The sequence below is a fragment of the Apteryx mantelli genome, chromosome 7 (assembly GCF_036417845.1).
Source record: "Apteryx mantelli isolate bAptMan1 chromosome 7, bAptMan1.hap1, whole genome shotgun sequence".
Lineage (NCBI taxonomy): Eukaryota > Metazoa > Chordata > Aves > Apterygiformes > Apterygidae > Apteryx > Apteryx mantelli.
Genome location: NC_089984.1, coordinates 14,489,981 through 14,514,755, shown reverse-complemented (window position 1 = coordinate 14,514,755; position 24,775 = coordinate 14,489,981). Strand labels below are relative to the sequence as shown.

The 24,775-nt window shown below is 39.7% G+C and overlaps 1 protein-coding gene across 1 annotated transcript in view; it reads left to right on the top strand.

The window, feature by feature from the left end:
• The window catches only part of NRG3 (neuregulin 3), a 453,579-nt gene that overhangs the window by 327,619 nt on the left and 101,185 nt on the right, over positions 1 to 24,775 (top strand). The window lies entirely within an intron of this gene.

Below are 24,775 nucleotides of genomic sequence, written 5' to 3'. Positions count from 1 at the left end.
TGACTAATAAAAATATGTCAAAACTGTTAGCCAAAATGAATTTCTTGGAACAAAACCCATTTATTAATTAACACCAAATTGTTCATCTTAAATTTTTAGATGAAGTGACATACAACAAAGGGTCATGTCCACTCTCTTATTTATGTTCTTACACCTGGAAACTGTAATGCATTCTAGTCTTCTGGTTTTGGATGCTTTCTAAAAATTGATTTTGTTTTTTTGTTTGTGCTTTTTAAAGGATAATGCTTGTTCTCCTAGTCTTTTTTGTGCTTTCTGTCTATTTTCTTGTGCTCCCCTGTGAAATACTATTTTAAGAAACTGCTGCCGGGCACCTGTTGTTCTGTAGTACTGTATGCTGTATAGCTCCTATTAAAAGTTGCTTTGTATTTAGTTTATCTTTTCTTTTTGCTTGACCTTTGACTGTAAACTGTAGAGGCTATGATGAAAATGGGCAGTTTCTACCTCTGCCAAGTTGTGTGTGCATGTGTAAACATAGACGTTGTGTATGTGTGGAGGAGAAATGTACTTTGCATCCTAAAACCAGAGGAGAGGAAAATCAATTAGCCACATTTAGGACGGGGTAGTACCTGATTTGGTTCTACTGGGGGGGGTGTAGCTTTACTCTCTCAAGAGTAGAGGTGCAATATTTCACTGAAATTCATCTAGATTCAATACAAAACCCAGAAAGGAAAGACTCCTGTATTAAGCAGTTGTTCAGCCCCCTGATCCTCTTCAGTAATCTGAATTTCTGCTGCAATTTCCTTTTACACTTTCTGATCATACAGTTAAGTTAATTTTATTTAATATGGGTTGCATTCAGAAACACATTATTTAGAGTATGTAAGTAGCAGGAGATCTTTGCCTGATGTTTTGAGATGGATCCGCTAGACACAGGTACGGGCCCAAGAAGCTTCCCTTCTGAAATAAATAAAGAAGGTTAACATAAGTATTTTCCCAGTCAGTTTTGAAAACTAACTTGTATATAGTCCTTATCTGCATCCCAAAGAGGAAAAACAACTGTTACGCTTATGTGTGTAAACATACTGTGATATACGTCTTTGTGTGTGCATACATATGCTCTTGTTCTAAGCCTGACTAGTGTGAAAAGTAGATATTACTAACTTTCTGTTGCAGGGGACACTGAACCATTACCGTTTTGCTCAGGAATTAAATCATTGATCTATTTTTTTCTCTTAGAAAAAATGAACACCCCATTAATTTTTAGAAATCAATAGCAGTAATATTTGCTATTTGCATAACCTGAAGTATTTAGAAGGTTTTTGACACTGGAGTCCAGTGCGACATCATCATCTCTATAGGTCCTGGTGCTGCTTCGCAAAGATACAGTTTTGTGGTTGCATTGCTGTGTGTTTGGATTAGGAGGAGAACTGCTGAAGGATGCCAAAAGGTGAATCTGGAGGTGGCTTCAGAAATTAGACATTTTTTCAAACAGGAGATTCAGTTTCCAGAATAAGTTGAACACTCAAGTGGATGCTGTTGTGTCTGGACTGCGCATGGCCAACAGTGACTGGCATCAGTTAAGGCTGACAAACAAGTCCAGCTCGCTTAAGCGTTGTTGGATTGCTTAGGGTTGGACATAAGGCTGTTGCTAGTAAATGTGTTCAGAACAGCTAACCAGCCTTTACAGTGTTCTGCAGTAGACCTGCTTGGCCCAACCAGTCTTGAAAGGTAAGTCGTATTTGGGCTGCAGATAATCCATTTGAGCAGTTTTTATATTAAGGCAAAGTTTAACGTTTTAAACTTTGGCTATTCTGTGTGGATATTCTAAAGCAGTAAACAAAACAGTTGAGGATGTCGTGTAACCAGTATTCTACTGAACTGTGTTGAATTCAGCCTTCAACTTTTTTATTCGTAGCGTTGAAAGTTACTTTCCTTGGGGTGCCTTCCAAGGATTCGCTATGTGAAAAGTGTAATTTGAGTTTTATAACGTGCAGTATTAATTTTAAATTTGACATATTATCAAGGCAAAACAAGAAATTTGTGGTAGAGTCAAAACAAGATGCTACCATTTTTAATTAAATGTTTAATTAGTAAGTCATAAGTAAATCCCAGTGTGCTTCAAAACAGTATCAAAATACTTTCAGTATCTGCATAATAGGAAAGGAAGGACATTTTTTCTTCTTTTGTTTATATTTTAGTTGACATTGATACCTAAGCGTTCATGTTCCTACTGCATAAAACGTAAAGGTAAGATTCTGACATTGTTTCATACTAAACAGCCCTCTACATTTAAGTTTTCCCATTTGACCTCAAAAGCTTAAGTGAAAAGGGATCCCAAAAGGGCTCTTTGGAGTAGGACCCTACCAAATATGGAGAACAGTATCCAAACATTTTCAAAATAAATGCATCATTTTCTGAAAACAGAAAGATAGGATAGAAAGTGTATAGGTCATTAAGGCAGGCTTCTGCTATTGCCTACAATTCCTTCTGTGAGCTGATCATGTTTCATTTTTACCTACTTAAGATCAGTGTGAGCTAGCCACTAGAAATGGATTTTGCAACCTTCCTGCTCTGAGGATTTCAACACTTTTAAGATTTCAGCCTAAACGTATTCACAGCCAAAGTACTATAATCTGCAATATCTAGTTAAACTGGAACTTTTTTTTGAAAAAGACACCTAAACTTGATCTGACATTTTTGAGTGTTAGAGAATTTGTCAGTTATGTTCTGTGTTAAAATGTGTACCTTCTTCCTACACTGATACTTCTTTTTACATCAGTTTCCACCAATAAACCGATGTTATGATTTGGGTCTGTTAGACTGCCTTTTTCAAATGTCAGAACTCTTGTTCCTATAGAGTTACTTGTAGTCTGTGATCGTATAATTCTTAACGTGTGCCAACATGGCACAAGTCATGTTTGGTTTTGAGTCCCATCAAAGCAAACCTGCAATGTCGTGCCTGGAATTTGCAGTTACTCATTCTTAGATTAAGTCTTTATGTAGCAAAGGATCTGAGACTCTCTCTTGGAAGACTGGGACTGTAAATGATTAAAATAACTACAGCAAGTTTCAGAATGAGAGAGTATTTTGCCAGGAACGTTTAGCCTCGTTTAGAAAGCCTCAACACTTAGAATTGCAGCAAGAACAAGGTGTTGGTATAGGGCTGCGCCATTGAGGAATGGAAGTGTGAATGTGTCCTTGTTCAGAACATAACAAAAAGTTAAAGCCCAGGAGAGAGTGACTGAAATCACAAATTTGCTACTAATGCAGTGGGCAAAGAAAATCACGCTCAAAATCACTTTCACATTCAATAACATAACTGTTTCCTAGGATCTTAAAATGCATAGGAAACAACTTGAATTAATATATTTATGTTTCTGTAGGCCAGCTAATAGCGACTTCTGCAGACTGTGCATTAGAGGTGTTATTTAGTGATTTTCTATCAGCACTGCAAAATAGATTTTAAAAAATTACAAGAATATTGGTCATTTTCATGTTTCTAACGGACAGCAGGAAAAACACTGTAAACTAGTGTAAAAGCAGTTTCCAGACTTCCTTAAAATTTAATTGCTTTTGTTACTTTAGGGTACTATGCTAGGGCTTTAGAGTACAATAACTAGGGCTTTTATCTTATCTTCATCAAATTTCCAATCCTCAAAAAAATAATTAGGATAGATTTTTTTTTGTTTTCTTTCTTTATTTTTTCCCCAAATGCTTTCTAGACAAATTGAAGGGGTTTACAATTGCTTTCCATTTTATATTTCAGATTTGAATGATTTCAGCCTTTACAAAGCTTATATCTTTGTTTATTTAGTTTTAGCTAAAATAACATTAAAATAAGAAGTCACAGAGGTTTATTTGGAACAATAGAAAACTTCAGCCTGAATTTGACCAAAATTCTTTTAGTAGTTTTAGAGGAACATCATTCTTTATCTTTTCTTCTCTTTATCTCTTCTCCTGGAGAGAATATATTGGGACCTGGTTGCTCAACATGATTTTTAAAACTTTTCAAAAGCTTTTCAAATTTTTTCATTTAAGGAAGCAGTAGATAAAATTAAAGTATGTCTGCCTTTGCCATCCGTAGGTGGACTGGTGCAATTCAGCTTGTGAAGACTGCATGTCAGTAGATATATATGGCGAGAAGATGGACACAGACACAATATCTTTGAGAGCAAAAAAAAATACCCACCTAATTTTGTTTCCCCATATTTCTTTAAAAACTGCCAATCTGTGGAAAGATAATAATGGAATTTAAAGTTTTCTTAATTTGACCTCAGTATAAATCCTAAGTAAGAGAGAAAATGGAGATATCAAACAATGCAAATCAGCAAAAAGTTTTAATCGGTGTATCTTCCTTTAAACCGCAGATGATAGAAACCAAGAAGGAAAATACAGCCATGCATGGGAGTTTGAAGTCTCCCTTTCCAAATTACTATTTATTTGTGCAGTTTGGGATTTGCATCTAGGCAAAGAATTTCTGGGTCTTCGTGTAGTGATTTTTGTACGTGTATTTTAAGGAAATTCACCATATGATGGCAGAAACACCAGACTACAGCTTGTTATGCAAGAGTCGCAGCAGATGGCCGGGAATAGAGGTTACAGGCTTATATAAGGGCCGCAGTTGCGAAGCCCTTACGCAGGCTGGCGAGCCGCTGCTTCCACGCGCGAGCGGCTCCCTTGCTTTCAGTGCGCGAATGAGAGGCGGTTCAACACATTTGGTGAACAAGAACCTTCTGAAGTGATGAGTCTCTGTAACATTAATTTCTCCTGTGTGCCATTCTTACAAACATTTTATGATTTCCTAAATCTGCTTTTGGCCATCCCATGGCTGAAAAACTATGAATAGAAATATAGCTTGAAGTATATGTTCTCTGAGATTCTGGAGGCATCTAATTTATCCTGTTGATCTGAGTAACTAACTTTTCTGACTTGTGTACTTTTCATACATATGATATTTTACCATTGGTGTCAATCTCCCACTGTCTTGAAAACAGCTTTCTCTGGTTTTGCCTGGATGGACAAGATGCAGTTATGCATTTGACTTGTCAGATCGCATTTACAGGCCTTGTAAGAGGAAAATTCAGCATTGCAGCAACCGCAGTTCTTGAGGCTGAGGGAGAAAAGTATTTGCAAAGATAGGTCATTGGAAGATGTCGTGTAGGAATATTGCAGGAAACATGTTACCAGTGATTTAACTGAAAAGCATCAACCTCATTCGTTTCATCAATTCTGCCTTTATAGGTTAGCCACTCGGTTGTCCAAATAGCATTGCCATTTCACTTTATCTCAGTGATTTAGTTACACTTTTGATATTAAATGCCTCAGGATTTGTTGAGAAGGTATAGATTTCGTAAAGGTGTCATAGCCTGTTGCAGGAGCCAGTAAGAATACATGGAGGAAAGGGATGGATTTCTCTTACTTGCAGCTAATATCATACCTTTGAATATACCTGTCTGTATTCAATCTAAGTTTGAAGTGAGTGTTTTGGCTTCTCCTATGAATGGTTCTGTGTTCAAATGATTCTAGTAAAAATGCAGCACTGAGTGTGCAGACAAATCATGAAGTTGGGGAGTGTCTGAGATTCTGGTATGCTCTGTCCTGTAAAGTCAGTTCTACTGGTGTGAATAATAAATTGCAGGAAGACAAATCTGCACCAGTTCTTGCAAGGACAAAGCTCAAGATCAGTCTGACACATACTAATAGTCTTGAGAGTAAAAACAGTAATTAAGGGGCCCGTACGTGAGAACTAAAGCTTTCTCAGAGTTTTCTGTTGAGTGCTCTGAACTACTTCCCAAATCAAAACTAAAACTTTTTAAGAGCCTCTGTACTCTTAACTGAACTTCAGTCTTTGCATTAAGTACATGCTCTCCTATAAGGATGCTTATTAAGGCGGTAATTATTGTTAGACTTTTTACTTCACATGGGGCTTCTTTCAGATTTTCATTCAGCTCTTCTGCACAACCTCAGCTCGTTAAGGAAAACATGGAGTAAGTGTATCATGCAATATTAATATAGTAAGTGCTCTGTGTTGCTGTGAATACCTGCTGCTTTGGAGTTAGTGTGTGTATACGTGTAGCTTTCCACATAATGGAAACATTAGAAGTCAGCATTACTATATAGTTAGACTACCACGTTGAGGTTATTATTTTCTTCTAAGAAAAAAGGTAGTTCTGAAGCACCATTTTCAGACTTCATCTTCTCAAGCCTTCCTTAGCAATCCTATGTGGCAACAGAGGCCAGAGAACAGCCATCCTCGTTACAGTTGTGCAGATCAGTGTTGTCCAAGGAGCAAACCAAAGAACAGTTTGTAACAGGCAGTTTTTATTGGGATTGTTTATATTGGAAGGACTTGATTCCCTTCAAAACTTTTCCTACAGCTCTGTGCTTATGGAGCTGCTGACTCTTTGCTTTAGCTGTAACTACTAGCTCTCTGTAGAGAAGTCCCAGGTTAAGAAGGGGACTGGGAAATAGGGTTCCTCTTGTTATTTCCATATACAGCCTGAGTAACAGCTTTAACAAACCACCCCGGAATGGTCTTAAAAGGAAAACAGTACTGAACCACCGAACCGTTGAATGTAATGGCCAAACTCTGCCTGTCGTGGTCCTTCCAATTTTTTCCAGTAGTTCTGCCCTGTGATCTTGTTTCCCTCTTCCTCTCTTCCGTTACCCTTTTGGCACCTCAACTGGATTATCATCATCAAAATGAAAAGATACGAGTATACTGCATGTTCTGCTGTTTAAGATACCAGTTCACTCTTTCTTGGCCTTCTTGCCTCACTTTCCTACTCTCTACTTTCTCCTTTTTTTCTCTTGCCTCATATTCTGACACACCTGCTTTATTTCATCCCCTGACTGAGGGGCTTTTTTTCTTCATCGTCTGAATTACATTTCTATTAATGACTCTTCACCCTCCTCTAATCTCCCCTCCCACTCTACATTTGCCACGTGCTTTTGCAGCAATTTCTTCCCATGTTGCCTCCTGTCTGTGGCCTGCCGTCCCTCCCTGAAACCAGGATGCAGCTCCTTGCTCTGCTTGACCTGTTTCCCATCTTCCAGGTGAATGCCTAGATCACAAATTGCTTGTCGTATGCAGTCTGTTCTGTCTCATTTATGCTTCCTTTTCTTCTTTCTTATATATCACTTGTACTTTTGCTATGTAATAGAATATAAAAAATAATAATTTTCAGTTTAACTCACTGTCCAAAATGTTCTTTGCATGTTTACATTGAACAGATGTCCATATTCCATTTTGTTTCCTAAGGAGGTTGGCTCCAATTATCTCTAAAGATGTAGAAAGAGGGTAATACCTGATGCTTATCAGGAGAAAATATGCACTGTGTGGGCTGTTTGTGAAAGGCAGTGTCTAAATTTAATCTGTAATTTGTTTTTATGAAACTGACTTTTACTGGAGAAAGGTTGCATTTTCAAAACTGAAGCTTTTCATGTGCCTCAACAGTACTTTTGTTGGGAAAGGTTTCCAAGTCCAGAAAAAACATTCTGATCTGATACAGAAAAAGAGACTCCAAATTAGCAGAGATTGGAGTATTTATCTGTAACAGATGAAACAGGTTTGAGTCCTTGTTCTGCTTGACCTGATTTTCCTGTCTTCCAGGTGGATGCCTAGATCACACCACAGAAAAGCGAATAGGTCATCATCTTTCTTTTTTTTTCCAAAAGGTTTTGATTTCGTATCAATGGGAGAAAAAGATTAAGTTTTTGATACTATAAAACCAGCTCTACTGATGAACTGGTAGACCTGAAATCTGTGGTATATTAAAACATAGGCGGTTTTAGCCTGCCCTACCCTGGAGTTGGGCACAAGACAATTTTGTCTTAATGCTCATCTATATTAAAGAAGCTGATAGAGTTTAGAAAATGTATGACATTGACTTAGGTCTTGATCCTGCAAAAACTATACTCATGCTTATTGTTTTTCAGTAGAACTACTCACATGAATAAGACTGGAAACATTTGAAGTCTCAGACTGAATTAAGTTAATCTATACTTTACCTCACAAAATAGCAATTTGTTTGACAGTGAAATGATCTGCCAAATTTTAACTCTCTTGATTTAAGGAGTCCTCTTGAAAGACTTTTGCTAGGAAGTTGAACAATTCCAGTGTAGGAATCTGGCTCCTGCAGGTAGAGGAGCTCTATCTAGAAGACTCCATCTTCAGCTGATGGGCAGTTTGCCACAGTGACAGAAAGACAGAGTTTACTTTTTGAAGGAGCTTATTGGTCTGTGGAGATTGACATATGTAGCTACAAAACTTATATTACATATAAAAATATGTAAAAATTAAAGTAATCTTGTTACTGTAAAGACTTTAGCTATTCTGATCCTTTTAGTTGTCTTTGAAAGCTTCAGTCTGCTTGCAACATTAATTTGCTGGCCTTAATAGTTTAACTGCTGAATTTTAAGCAGCCACTTTGGTTAGGTTTTGTTCAGTGTTCCGTAACAATTTATAAAACCTAAAGATGCTTTTTATCTCTTTCTTTACACCTTTGGAGGAAAGGTGACTTGTTTCAGAACAAAGTTGTGAAATTCGATTAAGCCATAGATGCAAATGTTTGGACATTCTCAAATTAAAAAGCTACTTACCAATGCAGTACTACTATTCTCAGATAATTATTTTTCATTTTCTGGGCATAGGTAGGATGATGACTAAAGAAGTCAGATAAATTGTTTCAATGTTGTATGATATAAATAAGTGTCTTAGTCCACAAGAAAATAGGAATATTTGGCTGATTATGCAGTTAAGATAAAGGCAGTATAAATTCATAGTTTTTAAGGCCAGAATAGACCATTAGAATAATCTACTCTAATTCTGGCATAATACAGCTCAACGACCCTGACCAATTCTGTAATAATGCCATAAATTTTGTTGGAACAGCTTAAAAAATGGGCAGGGGGATAAACTGATTTTTAATTTAGTTTGTCTGTTAATCAAGTTACTGCAAGTTAGGGTGTAGATTTGCACTGCGATTAGTTATTCCACGATAACTGTCTGCTTGTGTGATAAAAGCCAGCTGCATTGAGGCAAGTCCACGCATTTATAATGTGCAGTCGGTAACTTGTGTGGTTTGGGATGTTCTTACAGCTTGTTCATGGGATGAATTAACTGAAGCTACTCTCGGAGTTGGGCACTGCTTAGAGCGAAGGTGGCTGGCTGGTGAGGTGATTTCAGCCCCTGTGGTTCTTTATAGCGTTGTAGCAGTTCTGTGAACAAATCTTCTACTGTCCGTGCACATGCTGCTGTCACAAGCTGGACATAATCTATCTGCTTTGACAGATTAGTACAGATTAGTACAGTCTTGTTTTTCTGAAGCAGAATAGATTTAAACTTATCAACCAAAAGCATTCAGGAGAACAGCAGTTACTTTAAAAGGAAGAATGGGGATCCCTGAACACAAAAGGACAGAGAGGCTTATTTATGAAAATAAAAACCTGTTATTTAATATGTGTCAAACAGGTAAAGTCATTCCTGTTGTCAGAGAACTGTCAAAAAAGGGTAAAGAATAATATAAGATAGAGAATATTTCTGCCCATTGGTAATATATTTTACAGTCCTCTGTAGCAGTGCCAAACCAACTTGTTCATGCGGCCAAACCCACGTGCTGGAGCTCCATGACACGGACTGTGTCAGCTGTTCTGAGATGCCCCATTATATCCTGCTTCCTCGGCTTGTTCTCTAGTCAAACTAAACAATGCTCTAGTCAAACTAAACAGTGACAGTTTATTAAATAGTTTATTAAAGAAAATCTGTTAAATAGATAACAACAACAAGTATGTCAGGCAGGAAGCTGGTAAATGGAAAAAGGCAAATATTATCTGAGAGACCAGCATATTTTTAACTTGGCAAATGTTTGTGCTGAAGGAAAGTAAGGGTAGTTGGTGGGTTAGACCTAGCGTCAATCTCTCCTTTTTTTTTTTTTTTTTTGAAAGCACTGTTGAATTTGCAGTCATTCAAATTCCAAATCGGATGCCTGTTGAGCTGAGCAGAGCAGGGCTTTTTTACAGTATTATAGTACTGTAAGCAAGAGCCAATGCTACTACAAGGGTTCTAAGGTCAAAAGATACAAAGTGGGGCTGAGGTAAGGTAATGATAAGGATTCTGACACTTTCATAAGTGCCAATAATGATAATCATTGTTGCTAAACATACAGATGCTTCTGTTTTGGGAATTTCTGGTGCTTGGGGGGATCCTGAATACTCATTTCATTTGAATCACATTTTATGAGTTCCTGCTCCCTCCAGATTTTCTTTTCGTCAACTCTGCACCAGTCAGGAACCTTGTACCATAAGATGCTGTGAAAGCAGCATAGCCTATATATGGGTTTTCCCACTTTCTCACAGATGTCTGAATTAGGAAACTCATCTACTTTAGGCTGTCTCCTTAGGCTCCCTATATAGTTAACAGGGGAGATGTACTTTCCTGTTCTACCAGAGGCTAATTAGAATCTGGCAATTTAGGCAAAAGCCTAATTTAGATGTCAAGCGACATCTAGAGGATATTAGCTCTCCTGACTAATTAGGAAGCTCAGATATAACGATCTGAAGAGCACTCAGAGTCGTAGCTGCTCTCTCCTTGGCCGCTTCTTGCTCGAGGGAAGCTTAGCGCTCTGCTAGAGCAGATGCCCCCGTGGCGCCGGGAGCAGTCGCACTGACCCGGGTAGGTGGCGAGCACCACGGACGGGGACCCTCCTCACCTGAGCTCCCTGGCCTGGCAGCATCACTAAGCTGACGTCAGCATTCAGCACATACAGAGCTGGAAACATCTAGGGGTTTTTTGGTTTTTTTTTAAACTGATAACAAAGGTACCAGAAAAGGAAACTAAGAAAGAGGAGGGGAAAATAAAGAAATGAAAGATCTTGGGGTAGCTGGAACCAGATCTTTCTTAGATTTTATTTTAGGATACTTTAGGTAAATCTGGACTGTGAAGGGAATAATGCAGTATCAGCAACCCACTTCTTGGGTCAGTAGCCATTCAGTATACTTAGAGGACTAAGAATTTCCCTCCTCCCCATTCCCCATTAAGTTATGAAATGTAAGGCTTTTTCAAAAAATTGGCAGGGTCCTAATAGTTATTGACTCATTCTTGTGTGGCACATAATATTCTGATCTTTCCACACTGCACTGCTCTGAAGATGGCACAGTTTGGATGAGATTTAAAAAAAAAAATCCATTGAGTGTCATTTTAAATGTGTTTTTGAAAAGTCCTGTGCAATCCTTTGTTGTACAAGTTGAGAGACTTGCTGGGACGAATTTCCAAACAAGCCTTTGCTTGCCCGGGATAAGACCTGGAAGGTCTGCTGTATATTTGAACTCCCCAGCTGAGCTTGTCTTGAAAGGCAGAATTACTTAAGCCTAAAATGTGAATGAGAATTACTAAAATAAGAATGAGAATTAGTTAAGCCTTAACATGAGAATTACTTAAGCTTAGCAGTGATCAACAGATATAAAAAAAGGATTGATCTCATCAGCCAGTCCTCTAAAATTAGATTGAAATCTGCTGTGATCATACATATTTATGCCAGAAGCAGACACCTGCATTTTGGCATTCCTGTGAAACACTGTCCCAATCTGGTCAAGTTTCTGAAGTCTTCTGAAAAATGTCTGTTGTTTTCAGTGCGAACTTCTCCCAATGACCAGTTATCAGTGCGGAGAGGGAAGCTGCCGTTGCCTCCGTGCAATGGGTGGCAGGGCGTAGGCAGGCAGTGTCTGTTACATCCCAGTGGTTTACGTGAAAATAAAACATTTGGACACGTTTGGGAACGGTTCTAGTGTCATATTGTATCTGGCTTCTCCGCGGTAGCAAGGCTGTTCATGCCCAGAGTGCTGCGCGCTTGCGAACAGGAGACGTGAGGAAAGCTGCCTTTTGGGTGCCCCTTCAGATGGGCAGTTTCATTGCACATATGGCCACTGCCGGATACTCGCATTCAGTGGTCGAGCAGGGGTGGTGTGCAGGCAAGTTGTACTTGCCTTTCTGGTTTTACCCTCATGGAAAATTTGGGGACGACCTCTTGCTTCTTCCTTTTCTGAACTCAGCTCAGAGAGGAGCACAGTTGGGCAGAAGTGTGCGGGGTTGCTTTTAAACATGTTATTACTCCCAAGAAGAAGTTAGGATCTTCCTTACAAATCTTCTCTCAAAAGGAGTGGGGAGGTTTGTAAGATACCTTAAAAAAAAAAAAAAAAAAAAAAGAAGTGGGCGTCTGTCTTAGCGGAATGAAAATAGTCAGCGCAGTAAATTGTGCACGGTGCATCTCACCTTTAAGAAAGCAGCTGTCACGGTGGATCCAGCCAGTGGATCATCTCTTATCACGTGGCAGAAAAAGACCAACAGCAGATGCTTTAAAGGAAGAACTTCTGGCCTGGATGGAGTAGTCTGGAACAACTAACTGCTAACTCTCCAAAGCCTCCTCATCTCGATCTTCCGTATACAAGCATTCCTTCCAACATCTAGTATGTACTGTATGTGTTGGCATAAAACAAAATGTTTAAATAGCTACAGCTCCTCTTTATAATGAATTACTTTTGCCAACACACTTTCATCTGCTGTCAAATTGCCTGCTAGAGTTACAGCCTTTCTAATTACTCCATTAAAATTACTCCAGGATTCTCTAGTTTGATGAATCTGTGTGTCCTCTGCAAAGTCCTCACTGGAACTGTTAGTGTGTTTGTTTCTCAGCCTAAATGAATCAACTTTGGGGGGAAAACGAAGGTATAAAACATGGTGTTCTTTGCTTAATATGTAGGTGTGATGAAAACCATTTGAAGTTGATTACCAAAAGAGAATTTGAATAAGCTTGTAATAAGTGGTAGTAAGGGCACATAAAAAAATTTATGGTAGGTGCCTTCTGTCCCAACTGCTATGGGCTTTTGCTTTTTCTTAGGCATTTTCTCATTACAGTACAATCTGCTCCTTAAACCAAAATTTAGGAAGGAAAAAATAGGAAATAATTTGTGCCTAGAATATCCTACAGTGCCTATGGATATTAAAGCTGACAAGCATTTTGGGCAGCAGGATAGCAGATGGTCTATGAGCAGAGGAAAGAGCAGCTACAAAGAAAAGGAAATAATACTGCCAAGAGTGATAGTAAAGTTTAAAAAGCAGTGAACATAGCTGTGTGCTAGGCATTAGCTAAGAGATCCTTCAAGAGGAGGGAGTTAGGAAAAACAGGAGACCAGAGGACGAATTCATGATGACCCTCTAAGCACATCTCTATTCATTATGCAAATCCCCTTACCAACAGACTATAACGCGTGGTAGCAGTAAATGCTTAAGAAGCAGGTGGCAGGCTCAAAAAAGACAAAACCAAATAAAGTGGAATATGAAGCAGGTACTATATTTTAAATTGAGTTTTGTGGATTTTTAATTATGTAAGACATAAAGTCAACAGCGTAGAAGGGACTAGAGCACCAGGAGGAATCAGTGGAAAGTCGTCCTCAAGATCACGGGCAGGAACAAACTCGGCTCGATCCTGCACAGCCCTCGTGCTCCCCCAGCACTGTGCTCACTGGGGCGGGTCTGGAGCCTCGGTGGGGCCTTTTGGATTGTAGCAGGGATTTCTGAGGATTTTGAATCCCTGGCCATAAAAAGATAGAACAGAAAGAAAAATTAGAATAGACACTGCTACTTTGTTCAATGCAATAGCAATATCTCTTCCTGTGTTTTCACTGTAGGCTGCTTTGAGTTACATCTGCATAGTCCATGATACACATTCAACTCAAAATGCTGTTTCCCCCCAAAGTTGTTCATGAGAAAAGCATTCAGACACCTTTGGCTTTTAGTACAGGTTTACAATCAAGAATTCAGTTCAGAGCTGTTTACCATATCCTTTCTTTTTATTTCAGGGGTTTTAATTGATAAAGACTGAAAAAGAGCTGCCTAACGATGTCAATTTGCGTAGGGAATGCTATGGTTCTTTATTTGGGCTCTTTTATTCTTAAAAAAAAAAAAAGACATACAGAGAATTGTTGTTGTTTTCATTTGTACAGAATGTGGTATTTGCACCAGAAAAAGATTAAAAAAAAAAGTAAAAGTTGTATGTCAGAATAAGTGAGGTGACTGGAAAAGAAGCGTGTGCGCCCAGCACAACAGTGAATGCGTAGATGAAGTGCAGCTGTTTTGTATGCAAAGCAGGATGTGCATAGGTCCTGACATTGTTACGTACTTGTGTTTGTTACACAAAATGATTGAAATGATTGCTCTTTTTATATTGATACCAATGCAAAAGAATGACTCTTCTTCTCTGCTGTAACGCATCCTGTGGCTTAAAAAATAAACTTGTATAGTATGCTTTGGTCAAAGAGCAAAGTACTTTATCCATGTAAGTACAAGATTGTCAAATGCATAATGTATTTTTTCTAAGAAGCCTGGCTGACTGGAGAATTTTTATTTTGCTTCACATTTATCTGTAAACTTGGATCAGCTGTCCAGCAGTTTGATGGACTGATGCAGCTTCTGCTTGGTACACATCCAAATGTACCTGCTTCTAGCACGCTCCCGTTGTTATCCATAAATCTCTCAGGCCCGAGGTAGTGGCAGCTGCACCACGATCTGAATGTAAAACAGTGCATCCACTGCATTAGAGCACAAAATCTTACACAGAAAGGGTGGGGGGGAAAGGGCAGTAAATGCAAAATTGTTAGTGGGACTTGAGCACCTCTGACATTTAGTAATATTCGGGCTCCTATATGTCTTAAGTCAGTTTCTGAAAGGAGACTTAGGCTCTGTGAAAATGAATTCCCTAATTCCTTTGAAGCACTTGGGCGTAAATGAGTTGTTGCCTCAGGTTTTCCCTGCCGCGACCTGTGATGCGGCGACGCATTTGCTTGTCCCTGTCCGGAGGCCTAACGTGCACCTCGCTCACTGCTTAAAAATGCCAGGCTGCGGTTGCTTTCTGTCTGTCCAGGTTGGCATCTTTGGGCTAGTTCTTCTCGAGGTGGCTGGTACCTCTCTGGCCTCCAGAAGCTCCTGTGGCACGGCGGGCAAAGAGCAGCGCAAGCAAACTGGTACCAGCAGGAGCAGCGCAGAGGGGTTTGTTCAGTGTTTGGGGTTGTTGGTTTTTTTGAATGAGGATTAATGTCTTGTTTTAAGTTCAGTTGTCTGATTATTGTATTTGGAAGGCTGTGGTTCTCTTGGTCAGCGTTCAAGTGTAAATTGGTGTGGAGCTGGAAAGCGTTTAGGCCTTTGCAGGAGGGGGCTCGCTTCCAGTGCGCGAAGAGAGCGAGTCATGCATTTGTAAAATACAGCAAGGCAGCGTAAATCTGGCGTATCGTGACAAAAGTGTCCTGGCGTATCGGTACACATGAGGTGAGGACTGATGTCATGTGTTTGTGTGTGAAGTATCGCTATCCAAGGGGGACGCGCTCTGGAAGGAAAAACTTTAATATGCAAATCTAATACAGATCTACAGAGCCTGTGACTTCATTTGGATATTGTGATACAAACCACGATGTTCAGCTTCTGCGTGATTCTTTGGAGTCTGAACAAATGCCAAGCCATGAGGAATGAACCTCAAGTTTGGTTTTGGCGTAGGGTAACGTACTAGTATCAGCATTGCAAGACGATAGGGGTTAACTTTCAACGCCGTGAAAACAGGGCAGGAAACCTTGCAGAATGGATTCTTACCATGGAAGTTACCGTTGTCGAGCGACTGGACTGCTGCTGGATGTAGCTTTGCTCCATTTCTGGATGTCATTTTTAAAATTCAGTCTAAACTTTCTTTTGTTTTGCTTTTTGAAAAATAGTCTTGATTTGAAAAATAGTTTTGATGAAAGCTTTGAATGTAGGTATGGACAGTGCGGGCTTAGACGTGACCAACCCCCTCCCGGCCCCCAGGGTCAGTATCGAGGATACAGTGTAGCTCTGTTAGTACAGCCGGACTCTGTTTCCTTGGTTATCACCTCTCTTTCCTCCACCTTTTTTTAATGCTAATAAATACTGCTTTTTTTTTTTTTTTTACTTTCATCATCACATATTATCTGACTTTGTACAGTTTTTATTAGAACTATTGTTCTAATGTAATACATCGTTCCATTATTTATTTCCTTCTAATCCAGGGGGGAGGAATGTGATCTCTCTGCAATTGTCACTCTAATTTTCACTTGTTAGCTTCCCTACCTTAAGTCTCAGGGCACGTATGCAGCACCCTGTTGTAAAAATGGAGCGTATTTTATATTTTTCTTTTCTTGACAATTGCAATTGCTCCAATAATGTTATCTGTTTCTCTATATTGTCTGTTTTTCTGCCTACTGACTTCCTCCCCTATGGTTTTCGAGGGGTGGGATATGGCTTTCCACCCAAGCGGGTGGCGCGGCGCAGCGCTGCTCTGCTCAAGCAGAGAGCTGCCAGCAGGAGGTTTCCGGAGAGCCGCGTCCTCGCCCAGCTGAGTGCGGTGGGCTGGGACCACCAGCGTGATGAGAAGCGAACAGATTTCCTTCCTTGTGATGTGCCAAAAATGCTCCAGGGTGCTAACAGGCCCTCTGCGTGCTGGGGGAGGACATCATCGCGCTTGTCTCTTCTTCCCTTTTCAGCACCTTGCTGTCATGAGCGGCGGCCCCGGCGGGTCTCTGGGAGGCCACGCAGCGCCGCGCAGCAGCAGCTGCCCTCAGCAGCTGCGCAGAATTTCTCTGGGGTCTGGCCTTAGGTTTCGGGGTGGGGGGGGGTTGTGACTGCTCCTGCCTGCAACGCTTGCAGATGTGATGGAGCCCAGAGGTCAACACCCCCTTCTAAGGGTGTCACTAGATATGGAGAGTGACAAGTTTTCAGTGTTCTTATGAAAAGGAGTTACAGATACTAAGTTGGTATTTTGTACTGAATTCTGAGACATTGCGCTATATCAGGAGGAAATGGCAAAAATTCAAGTCTCTGCTATCACTCTCCTCTGCAAGTTGAAGTAGCACTTATTTGGAGATTAGGCTTGAAACATCGTCTGATTCTTATGGAACATAGAAATCTCCATATCCAGAGTCTTTTATGACTCCATGATTATGCCAAACCCAGCAGAAAAATCTACACTGCCTGAAGATTTGTGTGCCAAAACAGCCTCGTTTGAGTGGATTTTTTTTTTGCTGTCATTCTGCTACCTTTACCTTTCCTCACAATCTGAGTATGTAAGGATGCAGCCCCATTATAGCTATGTGAAGTATTAGAAATCTTGGAGCTACTTGTTAAGGAAGGTGATTTGTCTTAGGAGCCTCTCTACTCAGTAGGAACATGGAAATGGTTAGCAGGGCAAGTAGTTTTCAAAAAAGCAGCCTTTTTCAACCCTGAAGCTGCGTGAAAGCCAGAGAGACTCTTAGCGCCAACTCATCACATTAAAGAGGACAAAATAAATACAGCACTGTCAGTGCAGAAACAGGGAGGAAGCAGAGAGGAAGAGAGAAATAACAATTGAGAAATAAGAGGCTAGATGTGTACCCCGAGTATCTTGTTCACTCCCTGCTAGTCCTGCCTGAATTGATTTTTTTTTTCCTTGCATTTTTCTTGCATTTTTTTGTAAACTTTCCTTTTTTATGTGTGGTTATAGTTGTTCCCAAGGAGATCTGCACTGAGCACAGATTGCTATGAGACCCATGCACCATGCCACTTGGTATGGTGGTAACTTACCTTCTGTGCAGTTAGAGTGCAATAAGTGAGTTTTAAGGTTTAATGGTAACATAAGCCAGACCAGTTGAAGGAGCTGCAAAAATTAGATGTGTTCTTCCTGCAGTGGGCACCACTTCTAACTGTTCTGTTTTCAGTGATTAGCATGACGACTGTTAGCTTTTTACTTTTTTAAGCCTAGCCTTTTTAAAATAAATTTAATTTTGTGCACAGCACACAGACATTCATTACTTTAACTATGCCATTATTCTAAGCGAAGGCCCTTTTTTCTTCATTAGTTAATCCACCTAATTGTTTTTATGAAGTTATTCTTGCAGTTAATTTTTTTCATATCTTACCTGTGCAAAATATAAGCCAACCAAACACCAAAGTATCTGCTTAAAAATAGTATTTGAAAACCTAATAGATTTGGATTCTTTTTATTTCTCTGCACCTTTTCTGAGCTGTCAGAAGGTATGTTTTCATTTCCCATTTAAAAAGAAAAAAAGAAAAGAAAAAATCCTGAGACAATGACTCTTGGAGCTGAGATTTTCAGAAGGGAGCCTGTTTGGTAGAGCTCTAAGACCTAACCACACCATGTGGATTTTTAGCTCCTGACATGCAGTGTTCTACTACCCTCACTAAGATCCTGCACAGATACACAAATAAAATGGGATATAATAGATTTTCTACCTTGTAACCTTCCTTTTGTATTATTGTGGAAGGGAGTCAGTGTGTTTCCCCTGTTTAGAAATTCTCCTTTTCTGAGAGTTCCTTGCTTTCAGACCCATCGCTGAAGCCGGAGGGATACAAAGGAATAGGGGAGAGGCATCTTTTTGGCCATCTTCAGAGGGCAATCTGTAGAAGAAACAGGCCATATTTTGTATGGCAAAGTAACTCATAGGCTTTTCTAGCTTGTAAGTAGGAAGATAATGAGGAAACTCTGAGAAACCTCCCTGAAGAGTACAACGGAGAACCTGTTGCCTGTCTGCTGATAGTTTTAATGCTCACTAATACTGCAAAGCACTTAGATATGGAGTGTCCTGTAACTTAGTTGCCTATTAGCTTCTTGCTAATTGCCATTGACAGTACATTTTAATTGCTGTGCCAATTTTCCAACTACAATATATGAGTTTTAATATAGCCTTTTCTGAATTGATTGATCAGTTTTGTGCTGCAACAATATTTTATGAAGTCTTAATTTGCTTATTTGAAATTTGTTTATTTGGTACGGGGCCATGTGACTTGCCAAGGTTATTCCTACAGGGCACGGGGTAGTGTGCAGGTCATGCAGCTGAACGAGGAAACACCCAAACAAACTTCGAATGAATTAGGTCAAGCTCGGGAAAAGCCAATTTATCTTGCATAAATGCCAGTTTGCCTGCCCCTCTCCCCAAGAAGTAGTCCATCTTGAACCCAGTAACTCTCATGGGTCACTTTTTCAACATAACTTACATTTATCACTTGCAGCCCAGTTTTCTTTCACTGTCTGTCCCTATTGCATTATTCTAATCTGTTTTGAGTGGGCGACAAACCTATCTACAGAATCACAAAGTTCAAGGTCAAAAAGGACCCTTTGGGTCTTGTATTTTATTCTCCCATAGAGAATATTTTCAAAAGTAAATAAAGAATAAATCTGTAGTCTAATGAAACCAGAGGACTTACATCACCATAAAACCGCTTCAGGAAGAGAACTGAGTTGCTGTCTTCCATAAACTTGTCTACTATTGCTTTAAACTTCCCTAATGAGCTTTTTCCATTACTGTCTAATTAAGCAAAATGTTCTGTTCTCTTATTGCCCTTATGCTCACAAAGCTCCTTCTAATATCTATGTTAAACTCACCCTTTAGAAAAGAAGCTTGCTTATTTTTCTAGTGTCCCATGTAAGTATCCATTATGCATCATCTTATATAATAAATGCTTTGTCTATGTTGCATATAACAACGACATTAGTTTTGACCCAAGGGCTTAGCCAGACTTGAAGAGTCTGTGAAATTATTGGTTCGGAAGACAAGCTGTACCTGAGGCGGTTACGCTTACGAAACATGAGCAAATTCTGCGTGTCTGGACAGGGCGAACAGAGCCAAAGGAAGTCGTCCGCAGTCCTGGCGCTGAAGCTCTCGGGGCCTGCGCGGAGAAGGGCCTTTCCCGGGGGTTCTTCGTCAGCCTGTGCTCTTTGCGTCCTTCTGCCTCCAACGCTGCCTCTTCGAGGCTGTCCTGCTGCCTCTCTCGTGCGTATTTGCTGCCAAAGCTTCGCGTGCACTGTGTGGGCTCTGCTGCTTTGGACAGACAGGGGTCTTTGGATTTGCTCTCAGTCTCTGCCTAAAGTGAAGAACAACCAGAATCCCTTCCTCACCCGTAACTCTGTTTTCTCCGTATGTATCATCTATCTACGCTAAAATAGAATACTTTATTTAATCCATCCATTAAAAAACTATTAATGTCACCGGCTCCTATGGTTGTGCTCAGACGGGCAAAATGTCTCCAGTTTCTAAATATCTGTGTCACTGCTGATAGATTTCCTTAATCCACTTTGTACGGCTGCAGCAAATTACTGGGTTTTTTTTTCCTAATACATATACTTTATGCTTAAAAATGCTCTTGAAACATCACTGAGAGCTCTGTGGAAGCTGCCATTGAAGTAATTGTAAACAGTTGTATAAAATTATGCTATCATGCTGTCTATTCCAATTAACCCCGTAACGTTTTTGTGCAAAGCGTACAAATCTATATGGTAAACTGGAGAGAATGGGTCCTTGATGGTTCTATTAAAAGGCAAATAGTACTTTTTCATAGCATGTCTTGAGGAAAAAATACAAGCAGTCAACCTCTTTGCTAAGGCAAATACGCACTAAAACACACGATGTAGCAGTAAACTGCAGTCCAAAACACCTCAGGGGTTTTTACCTTCCCCTCACAATCACAGAAGAATCCTTTCCAGTTGCATCAAACACTACCTGAAGGTGAGGAGGCAGCACGTGCAAGCGGGACGCACTTCACCTGCTCACCTTGAGGGTCTTGTGCTGCTGAGCGCCTTCCAGCTCCCTTAGCGTTGAGCTGCTCTGAGCGGGAGTCGCACAGTGGCTCGCAGGACAAGGCCCAAGACACGGCATCCGTTCTCGTGTTCAGCACGTTTGCGACTTTGCGTTGTTCCGCTTTGATTGTGTGAAAGGATTTGTTTCGTGGCAGAATGCGACATCCTGGCCCTGAAGCAAATTAACTTTGGTGGACCCTTAAAATACCGCTGCCACGCTTCCCTCGCTAGCAAATGTAAAAAAGTGGGAAGTCGAGTTTCAACGTATTTCTTATACCCAAATTCAGAGTAGGAGGTGGGGGAGGGAGCGGAGACGGAGAGCCAAGCCTGAGCAGCCAAACGCCAAGCCTGAGCAGCCTGTTTGTCACTGCTGGGTTTCCTGTGTGAATTCATTACAAAGCCCTGGGGCAATGGGGAAGTAAAAGGATTTCCACGTGGAGTCATTTGGTTGTCTGTCAGCTGATCTAAGCACAGTGAACGGGGGCATTGCTCCCTTTCAGCGTTTTGGTTGTGTAAACTTCGAGAGTCGTATAAATGTCTCGGCCAGATGCAAGGCGTTTCAAAATGTTTGGCGGCCCATGAAGAGCGCCGTTATCATCTCCGCATAAGTCACAACGCACAAAGGCCTCAAAGTCAACGTTGTAATTGTCTGAGAGAGATTTGTTACAGAGAAGACAAAAATGGGATTGGAGTTTGGATTCTCTAAAACTGGTTTATCGTGGCTATGATGGAAAAATGGTGCTGGGACCGTGCCGCAACGCTCTGCGAGCTGTTGGCTTTCCAAGCTGCTGCCGTGGTGCCCTCAGCCAGTGCACAGTTCCTCAGGGACGGTACATGCTCATCTTCAAAGCCTAGAAATAACTATCAAAATGGATGAAATATGGTGACTTGGTGGCACATCCTGCACCCCAGTTAAATTGTTTGTAAACACCTTTTTTTAAAAAAAAGAGAGAAGTAGACTGTCATGGTACCAGTGACTTTATAAAACACAAATTTACTAGTAAAACGTGGAAGGTCAAATCCAAATCAAAGCTATTGCTGTCTACTGCCTTTAAATGGCAGGTGAAGCAAATGTCTCTATTTAGATCATTCAAAATCTGACTACTCCTCTTAAATGCTTAAAAGATGATAATGTTAAAAAGGTACAGTTTGTTCGATATGATTTGGTACAAATAATTTGGCCTAACATACTTTGCATTTAGTGGCCATAGGCACAGAGAACACAACCCATGAAAGGCAGTGAATATGATGCAGTTATAGCACAATAGGTGGAAAAAAGATGTAATTAACTTTTGCTAAGGTGTATACTGATTAATCTTACTTGTCTTGTCACAGTAGAGTGAGTTTTTTTATTATTAATATATTTTTTTCCCTTCATATGGAGCTGAAATGTTCTAGTAAGATATAATGTGTTTTTGGTGAACTTGTTACACAGAAACAAGATAGCTGCCCTCTCCCCCATCCCAATTTTGTGGTCATCCAAAGGAGAGGAACTGAGTGGAATAGTTTCTAGTTTGCTTAAGAGAGAAACGTTTATCCACAAAATTGCAATTCCTTAAGAAAATGCTTATGAACAGGGTGTTTTGTTTTGTTTTGCGTTGTTATTTTGCCCTGGAGTATGTTTAATTTTGTTAAAGTCAGCCTAATGGACTGTAAGAAAATGGCAACGTGCAATTGCATGAGACTCCTGCAGTGCTAATGAGTCTCCTTCAGAGTGACAGTGACTTCAATCCAGTCAAATTAGGGTTGTATGCATTTTTTTTTCTTTTATGTCATTTGAGATATAGCTCTGTCTTCAGACACTTGCATTAATGCTTAATATATGACTGAACCGCTTATTGAGAGTGCTTTCCAAAAGTGAGATGTACATTGCAGGCCTCAACCGGCATCTGAGAACCATTTTAGCACTTGATTTCATTCTTGCAGTTCTCTAAAGAGTGCGTGGATCAGTTATAAAAGTGATGGATCAGCTTTACTGTCTGCTTCTTTCTAGGTTGGTGGACTTTTGTATACCCTTTTATGTCTAGTACTGTGTATCTTCCTGATAAAAGTCATTTTCATCTTTTTCATGTAACGAGTAGTATGATTATGGGATAGATAGGTATAAGTATTTCTTCAGGTGCTATGGCAATTTGTAGACAAGCATTTAACATCTCATATATAATTACTCTGCATTTATTTAAACTTGCTTAAATGGCATGCTAAATAGGGAAGAAAAGTCAATGAGACATCAGTATTATTGTTTTAAGTTGTCCAACAAATCTAAATAACAATATCAAAAATAATAAAGAAAAGAAATCAGTGTATTTGTATTATGAAGGTCTTGTGTAGCAGTGTTTATAGTACCTACACAAAAGATAAAAGAAAGCACAATGCATGATTGTCTTTGTTGTATGACTGTATATACACATAACCTGTAATTATCACAAGATGATTTTTTAAAAATAATTTTTAAAAGGTCACTTTTAGAGATGGAATCTTAAGACCTCTTTCTTCAATTTTATATTTCAATCTAAAACCAAAAGCTTTTTATTCTGAAAGCTGTTCTTTGGTGCAAAATTTAATTATGGAAAAGGGGTTATATCTTCTTGAACTGTTTAGATTTAGTTTCTCTCTTAAGTCCTCATACGAATATCATGGGAACATATTCTCTCCATTAAAAATGTTTTCTCCATTTAATAGTTCTAGATAAAGTCCAAATAGTGGGGCAGAAATTTCCTTCACAGGCAACCAGGATTTAAGGAAAATCTTCAGATTCATTATGACAATTTTCTTCCAGTTGGGTCAGTAAGGAAGTGAGCAGCATTACAGACAGCCCAGTCCTTAACTTCTGTTGGGAGGAGATTAAGCTTTGAGTGGCAGCTCTCATATTCTCCTCGCCCTTGAAGAGTCTGACTCAAAGGCACCACTCAGATCTCTGCACCTCTTTCATTCTGGCTCTGTGGAGTATTATTTTGCTTCTGGTCATTCTGGCAGCAATTTTCACACCCACATATCCCTCACATAAGCTATTCGGTCCACTGGGAAGCCGAACAAAAGCATTTTAGTCTCTGCTTACCTTTTGGAGAAGCAAAGTTTTGGCATGGTCTTACACAACTGAGATAGATGAAATCTTACTCTTCTGTTAGGGATGTTTAATGTGAGTCTCTGACTGATCCACTGCAAGTTTCTCTGCAGGCAAATCTGCTTTAGTTTTCCAGAATTTGGAAGTCAGATTTTTCAGTGCACCTCATGCGCCAGTTAAATTCCACCTCATACTGTGCTTAGATAAGAGAGCAGTAGCTGAAAATCTCTTTGAGAATTATAGCTACTTTTGGGGTAGCTGGCATGGTTAGGTTCCAGCTTTGCAAAATGCACAGGAAACAGAGTTGCTGTACTTATTCTTTTCATCAAAATGACAGTATTTCCTTTCATCATGTTAAGAGGGTTTTTTTTTTCCTATCCTTTAATAAGAAGAAATAGGAGTACAGCCCCTATTTTATTTATTATAGATTTTCTTCTTTTTTTTCTTTTCCTCTTCTACCTCAGATTTGGGAAGGAATTTCAGTTAGATGAAGAGATTGTGTTCCTCTCTCCAGATGTTTACTTTTGCTTGACCCAAAACCCCACACTGTGTGTCTTAGAAAGTTTCAGTTACTAATGTAGTGTACTCCTGATTTTAACTTCATACATGCATCCACTGTCACCAGTAAGATCACAGTATGTTTTTTGCTCTTTTTCACCTGCTGTGTTTTATAGTAATGTGGGCTTTTCATGTGGGAGGTGAGGGTAGTGGCAGAGATTGTTTTGTTAAGTTTTTTTAAAAAATATTTGAAAACCATTGTTTGCATAAATATATTGCTGATCCAGTGCATTAACTGATAGATGTTCTGATGTCTCTGTGGAAATTGCAACTTTATAGAATAACGGTCTGGGAAATATGTCAGAGAGATACCATCAGGTCTATAAATGCATCAAGTGGATAAATATAAAGGAAAGATAAGAATGATTGAAGCTGAAAGATATGTTGGCACAAGAATGAATGGGCTTAAATTGGTGCTTTATAAATTTAGAGTGAAAATTGAAAGAAAATTCTTGCACATTAGAAAAACCAGGTTCTGCAACTTGAAGCCTAAGAGATATTTAAGACCTGAGCTGATCGATTTAATAGTATGGTGGTACAAGTGATGGGTTGATTTAAATGGCAAAAG